Here is a 7,531-nt window from a genome sequence, read left to right on the forward strand (position 1 = left end):
AGTACTCTTCATTTCTGTTACAATATTTTGTATTTCTAACATTTCTTTTTGATTCTTATAAATTTTATCTCTGCTTAAATTACATCCATTCTTGCATGCTGTGTACATTGTTTCATTAGAGTGCTTCAGATATTTTTAAAAATAAACTTTAGTTTTGTGAGAAGTTTTAGGACCACACAAATTGAGCAAATGTCTGTTTTGTGTGCCTCCTTCACTAATAACCTTCCCATTATCAGCATCCTATATCATAGTGGGTGTTTGTTAACCCCACTATAGATTTCACATTTTTTTTAAATTTGCAGTTTCATAATAGCATATGATGTTGGATATCTTTTCAAATGTTTATTTTCCGTTCTGCATAAATTCTTTGTTAAGGTGCCTGTTCAGATCCTTGGCCAATTTTTTAAGTGGATTGTTTCCTTGCTGTTGAGTTTTAAGAGTTCTTTGTACATTTTGGAGACCAGTCCTGGGTAAGAAATGTCTTTTGCAAATATTTTCTGTCAGTATGAATCGTTTTCTCATTCCTTCGAGTCCTTGCTGGATTAATCATAGTTATTTTGAATTCCAAACCTGATATTTCACACCCCCGCCACCACAAGTGAATTTGGTTATGATGCTCGGTTGTATTTAAACTATGGGGTCTCCCTCCAATCTTTAATGTGTCTTGCAATCATTTTTTTTTAAAATATTTTTTGTCATTTTTATTTCTTTACTTGAGAGTGACAGAGAGAGAGGGAGAGAAAGAGACAGACAGTGAGGGAATGGGTGTGCCAGGGCTTCCAGCCACTGCAAACGAACTCCAGACGCGTGCAACCCCTATCTGGCTAACGTGGGTCCTGGGGAATTGAGCCTCGAACCAGGGTCCTTAGGCTTCACAGGCAAGCGCTTAACCGCTAAGCCATCTCTCCAGCCCAGTCTTGCAATCATTTTGATAGACATGTGCTGGGTAAAAAGAAACTAGTCAACTGGCCCTACTGATGTCATGAAGTGTAGTAGTCAAGTGTTAGGGGGAGCGGCAGCTTTATTCCAATGACAAGGTATAAATCTTCAATGAGCTTATGCCTCTAGGCTGTGGTTTTTGCAGGTGCATTTCAGGTACCCTAAGCTTTTAGGGGGGTAGGGAGATTAGAAGGGGCTATATTTGTTCATTACCTTCAAGTTAAAGGTTAAAAGGACCTAGAGCTGAGTATTCCACCTCTATTTCACAAGTTTTGACTTTTACATTGGACAAGCTGGATCTCCAGCAGTTCACCAAATCCAGTTTCTGTTTTTTCTGACTGTGTTGATTCTCTTGGAGCATTCTACATCTGAATTCTTGCACCAGTAACACGATTCTCAGTATCAGCCTTTCTACTTCTCTGATAGACCTAAGAAAATCTTTCGTTTCTCCACTTTTTTTTTTCAGCTTTTCCTTAAAACATCACCGAGAATGGTGACTTTAGTGTCATTCCTGAAGTCTTATTTTACCAATTCTTTTAAAATGGTATAAGATTTTTATTTTATCTCATAACCACTCCATGTCATCCATTTGCAGAGATGCCAGAAGGTTAAAAAAAAACAAAATCACACAGAAACATTCTCTTGTATATAATACTTCCTGGTATTGGATTTGGAATTATTCATAGCTGCTTGCTAGATGATGTTGGTTCTTCCCACATGGAGATTCATGGAAAGATAGGCCAATAAATCTGTGATGAAATAGAAAACACAGAGAGTGTGGTAGAAAAAAGTTATCAAGAGAAAGCTTGAAACAGAGAAAAACACTTTAGAATACGTATACATTTTTTTCAGGAAATGATGTATTGTGATAATGGCTTTCATATTTTTTATAGATCTTAAGACAAATGTGAATGGGAGTAACATTTATTCAAACTAACTTCCATGTTATTTACTAAGTTATTATGCCCTATGAAACAATGGTTTCTGAAATTGTCCTAGAAGTATTTTGTTTCCTAGATAAATAAGTTTGGGCAATGACATAAATAGTTTCTCTGTCTTTCTGATTCACTAAGAAAATTAGTACAATATAGACTGAGAAGCTGTGCTTTAAGTAATTCAGTTTTATTTGTTACCCAGTGTTTTCTGAGCTTGTTTGGCTCACAGATCACATTTGTTCCCTGCAGATCATCTGTGGAAACATCTTGAGGAGAATAAATGCTTTCATGCTGACAAATTGAATGAAGTAGGCCTAGTTCTTATTTTGGGATGAAGAAATTGAATCATTAGAGGATTTACCTGACTTGGCAACCATGACACTTTGAATGATAAACTTGGATTTAGTGGTGGGTCAGTGTTTAAAGATTCCACATCTTTCTAACCAATATTGTTTTGCTAAAGATGTAATTCTTGACAAAAAGAAAGTATTAACAATCAAGGACTATCTATCCCCCATGAAACACAAACTATCTCACTGATGACACTATTGGGCAAAAGATTGGGTTTCTTTAATGTCCTTCTTGGTATTATTTCCAAGTGTGTAAAACTTCTAACCAAGAGACCCCTGAAGTTCCCAAATGGTAAATATGTATATACTGCACTTTATAAATATGTCTTCCTTTCTAGAGACTCCACGATGACGTTAAATGTCCCCTGTGTTCTCAGCACGAGAATACAAACCAGGTCTATCAAGACTTTGTTGGGTAGAGTTCTGAAGTAACTGATACAATGAGATTGGATGTACCTACCTTCTTCCCATTGAATCACTACTTATTAGTGACTCTCTGAGGGCTGAGTTTAGGCTCCAGTGCAAGTGTCTGGAGCTGACGTTTTATTACTTGCCATGAAACCATTTTCCAGTCCTGTGCTGTCTGATATTCTCGTGGATACAGAGGGAGTCTTCATAAACTTCATCTGTTGTTCAGTTTTCATTTTCTTACTTCTTAAATTCTTCCCTGGAGTACGGCATTTTCTTTTAATGAAACAACCTTTGAGAAGGAAGGATCACAATCAGCTGCATAATGGTGGAGCCAGTATAATATGAAAATGTGGCTATGTTTCAAAAAATGATTAAGAATTTTAAGATAGGCACAGCACAGCATGAACGAAAGAACCACAGTCTGTAGGGATGGCTTAGCAGTTAAGGCACTTGCCTGCAAAGCCAAAGGCTCCAGGTTCAATTCCTCAGGACCCACATAAGCCAGATGCACAAGGCGGTGCATGTGTTTGGAGATTTTTTGCAGCAGCTGAAGGCCCTGGTGCACCCATTCTCTCTATCTGCCTCTCGCTCTTTCTCAAATAAATAAATTTATATTTTTCAAAAAATAAAGAAGCAGACCCTTTGAAACACCTGATCTTCTTTTTTAACGTGTGCATGTGCATGTGTGTGTACACGTGTGTGTGTGTTTGTGTGCATGTACATGCTATAGCAGTGGAGGGAGGTCAGAGGACAACCTTGGGGTATTTGTCTTCTTCTTCCGCCTTCTTTTCTTTTTTTTTTTTTTTGAGACAGGGTCTCTTACTTTGCCCTTGGTGTACACCAGTCTAGCTGTCCCTCACATCCAAATTCTCCTGGTTCCACCTTCTGTTGCCAGAGGCATGCTGGGATAACAAAGGCTTGTACCCCTTGGCATCCAGCTTTTATAAGGGAGCTGGGGAACTGAACTCCTGTTGGCAGGTTCCATCCCCAAGCACCTGATCTTCCAAGACTCCACAGGCTACACACCCATGAAGCTGGCCCTGGGTTTTGTGCCATAGTCCGATTATATGATCGCTTGCTGTGCCATTTCTCTTTCGCCTCTGAAATGAAGTATGAAGTCAAATGCTCGTTAACACCAATTTCATTTTCAATTTCTTAGAAATGAGTGAAGCAATACTTGCTAACTCATCAGCCACTCATCTTTAATTGTCTTCCATCCTGCTCCTTCCTTTATGTAAGTGAAATCTTACATACAAGCTCCAGCCATACACATTCAGTGTCCAGACATGGGGAGAGCTGAGACCTTGCCTTACTAGATAGTTTAAATGACTTCTCCCAGGCTGGAGAGATTGCTCAGTGGTTAAGGCACTTGCCTGCATAGCCTAAGGACTTAGGTTTGATTTCCCAGGATGCGCATAAGCCAGATGCATAAAGGTGGTGCATGCATCTGAAGTTCGTTTGCAGTGGCTGGAGGCCCTCGAATGCCCATTGTCTCTTTTACTCTCTCTCTCTCTCTCTCTCCTCTCAAATTAATATATATATATATATATATATATATATATATATATATATATATATATATATATATATATCTTCTCCCTTTTTCATCACATATTTTCAGTGATGATGAGAACTACAGAAGACCTTCAGGTTTCATTCCCCACTGGGTAAAAGGTAAGAGCAAGAGCAAGACACTGACTTAGCTGTTAGGAAAATAAAGGAATGCTGTAAAGTGACCAGTTTTTTGGCTCAAGCCCTGATTTACTCTTGGCAGGCCCACATTTACACCATCTGACTGTGCATTTTTACATAATTATTTGTCTAGATGTTGAATCAAAAAATGTCATCGCCATGGAAACTGTCCAGTTTCATCAGCCTTTGTTTAAGATAAAGCAAAAGAACACATGCTTTTCACAATGCCATGTCAACTTCTTTAATTTCACGGATAAAATGAAAACCAGAGCTAGCATTTCTGAGCCACATAAAAATCACGACAAACTAAACTGAAGAGTTTCATATTGACAGGATTCACAAAATTCGTTCAGAGGTGCTAATCATCCCTTTTGTTCCTCCGCATTTCCATCCATCTCCCGGCCCATACATTTTAAAGTTTTGTTTTACATTTACATAAAGTAAAGCAGGGCTGGAGAGATGGCTTAGTGGTTAAGCGCTTGCCTGTGAAGCCTAAGGACCCCGGTTCGAGGTTCGATTCCCCAGGATTTACGTTAGCCAGATGCACAAAGGGGCACATGCATCTGGAGTTCATTTACAGTGGCTGGAGGCCCTGGTGTGCCCATTCTCTCTCTCTCTCCCTCTCTGCCTCTTTCTCTCTCTCTGTCACTCTCAAATAAATAAAAATAAACAAAAAATTTTTAAAAAGTAAAGCTTGCTGCTTTTTATGGGAGGGAAAATGAATGCATTCAATTATGTAAACATAAGCTACAGGACAATAACCTCATCATTTATCCTTCACAAATTCCCTAATGCTTCCTCCTCATGCCCAATACCCAGCAACTACTGAGCTCCTCCCCTTCCAAATGAATGTGCTTATCCCCAAAGTCACATTAATAGAATTATGCCATCTGTTTTCTTTGGTATTTTATCAGCATATACTATATGCATCATAATATATATAATATATATAAAACAATGGGTCTCTTGACATTTCCATACATGTATATGATTAGTAAAAGTGGGGAAAGAAACAAGAGAGACGGTGTGGCTCAACAGTAGACTTTATGTGACCAGGCAGGTAAAAAAGCCGCCTCCCTTACAGACTATGGGATACCTACGGGGTGGTGGGAGCCATTGGAATTCTTCCTTCGGTTGCAAGGAGGTTGGCTTTGCCTCTGGGCTTGGGCCACTTCTGAAAAGTGATAATCAGACAGGTGAAGGTCTTGCTTTAGGGCAAACGTTCCCAGCCTCTAATTTCACATCTTCGCACATCCCCAAGATTGTTTGTTCTCAACTGTCTTTTAGGTACAATGAAGATTACCTTGGCAAAGTCGGCTCTACTGCTGTGAAAGGTGAGGAATGGAGGGAGGTAAGCATGCCAAATTCACTGGTGAGGTATAAATACCCCCTTGGCCTCCCATAGAGACTCATTCACCAGTGAAATTTTATTCATAAAATGTTTACTATAGGGGCTGGAGACATGGCTTAGTGGCTAAGGTGCTTGCCTGCAAAGCCAAAGGATCCAGGTTTGATTCCCCAGTACCCACATATAGCCAGATGCACAAGATGGCACAAGCATCTGGAGTTCCTTTCAAGTGGCTAGAGGCCCTGAAATGCCCAAATTCTCTTTTTCTTTCTCAAAAAAATAAATAAAGTAATTTTTAAAAAATTTACTATAAAAGAAATCAACATCTAACTTCTACCTCTAATAAACTGTCTAACTGGTATCCCTGCCTATCTTTTAATCACTTCTATTCTTCAGTGAGGAAGACAGGCTAGTCTATTAATTCTCAAAGACCCCTCAGTAATCACTTAACAGAAAAATTTTGGACAGGAAATTGAAAAGGAAAATAAGAATAGGAAATAGAAGTTGAACAGCAAAAAGGAAGAACAGACAAAAACATTTCAAATAAACCGCAAGTCAGTATCTCAAATAGCTAGATTGTAAAATCCTCAAAAAAATACTACCCAGTCAGTCCAACAACAGATTAAAAGGAACTATCCACAATGATGAGAATTTTTTTTCAGAAATGCAAGATTGATTTAATGTCAAAAATCAAGTAACATAATATAGCATAAAGTAATGGACAAAAATTATACAATTCTTTCAATAGATTCAGAAAAAAGTGACACAATCCATGCTTTTCATGATGAAAAAGCTTAATAAAATAGGTGTAAAGAAGGCCTTCCTTAACCTGATATAGGACATCTATAAACTATCCTTAATGTTGAAAAATTAAATGCTCTTTCTCTAAAGGTCAGAAATGCAAACAAGTTTGTTTTTGCTGCAGCTGTTTAGCATATACTAGAGGCTGATTGGATGGAATAAAATAAAAGTCATCTAAATTTTAAGATTAGAAGAAAAATGATCTGCTTGCATGTGAAATGATTGTGATATAATAACTTCTAAGAAATTCACTCAGAATTAGCAGTAGCATTTGAGTTCTGCAAGAGGCAGGGTATGAAATCAACATGCAAAATTCAACTATGTGTTGGCAATAGAAAGACTTAAACAACTTAAGAAAATAATTCCCTTTTAACTAGCATTAAAAACCAAATATTTGTAATAATTTTAACAAATGTATGACATTTTTACTCCAAAACTACAAAGTGTTGAAAACTTTGAAAGCCTACATATATAAAAAATTTTTAATTAAAAACTTTAAAAAATGTACATAAAGTCTGAATAAATGCTCATAGACCTGGATATTCAATAATACTAAGATAGCAAATTGTTCGAATCAATTTACGGATTCCTTGTAATCCCTATCAAAATCCAAACTAAATTCCTCAAAAAACTGACAAAGAGGCAGATGGTCCCAAAATCCAAATGGCTATTTTGGGGGGAGGGGGGAAGGTTAAAATGAGTAGGAAAATAGAAACCTGTATTCATTTCTGAAGGTTCCTGGAAAAAAAATAAAAGAATGCAAATCACATGTCTTAAAACAAGAGAGACATTCTCCTTTGGTTTTGGAATTCAGAAGTTCAAAACCAGCGTGGCTGGGTGGAAAGCAGGCTCCAGGCAGGCGGGGCTGCGCTTGATCCAGAGCCTCTGGGAGGAACTCTCTCTCCTGCCTCCTTCACAGCCTGATGTGTGCCAGCATCGTCTGGCTTGCGGTTGTGTTATGCCAATCTCTGCTTCCAGGGTCACATTTTCTTCTTTAAAACTTCTGCTCAATCTTACAAGGGCACATGTGTTTTTCTTTAGAGCCCATGATAACC

Source organism: Jaculus jaculus, chromosome 13 (assembly GCF_020740685.1).
Source record: "Jaculus jaculus isolate mJacJac1 chromosome 13, mJacJac1.mat.Y.cur, whole genome shotgun sequence".
Classification (NCBI taxonomy): domain Eukaryota; kingdom Metazoa; phylum Chordata; class Mammalia; order Rodentia; family Dipodidae; genus Jaculus; species Jaculus jaculus.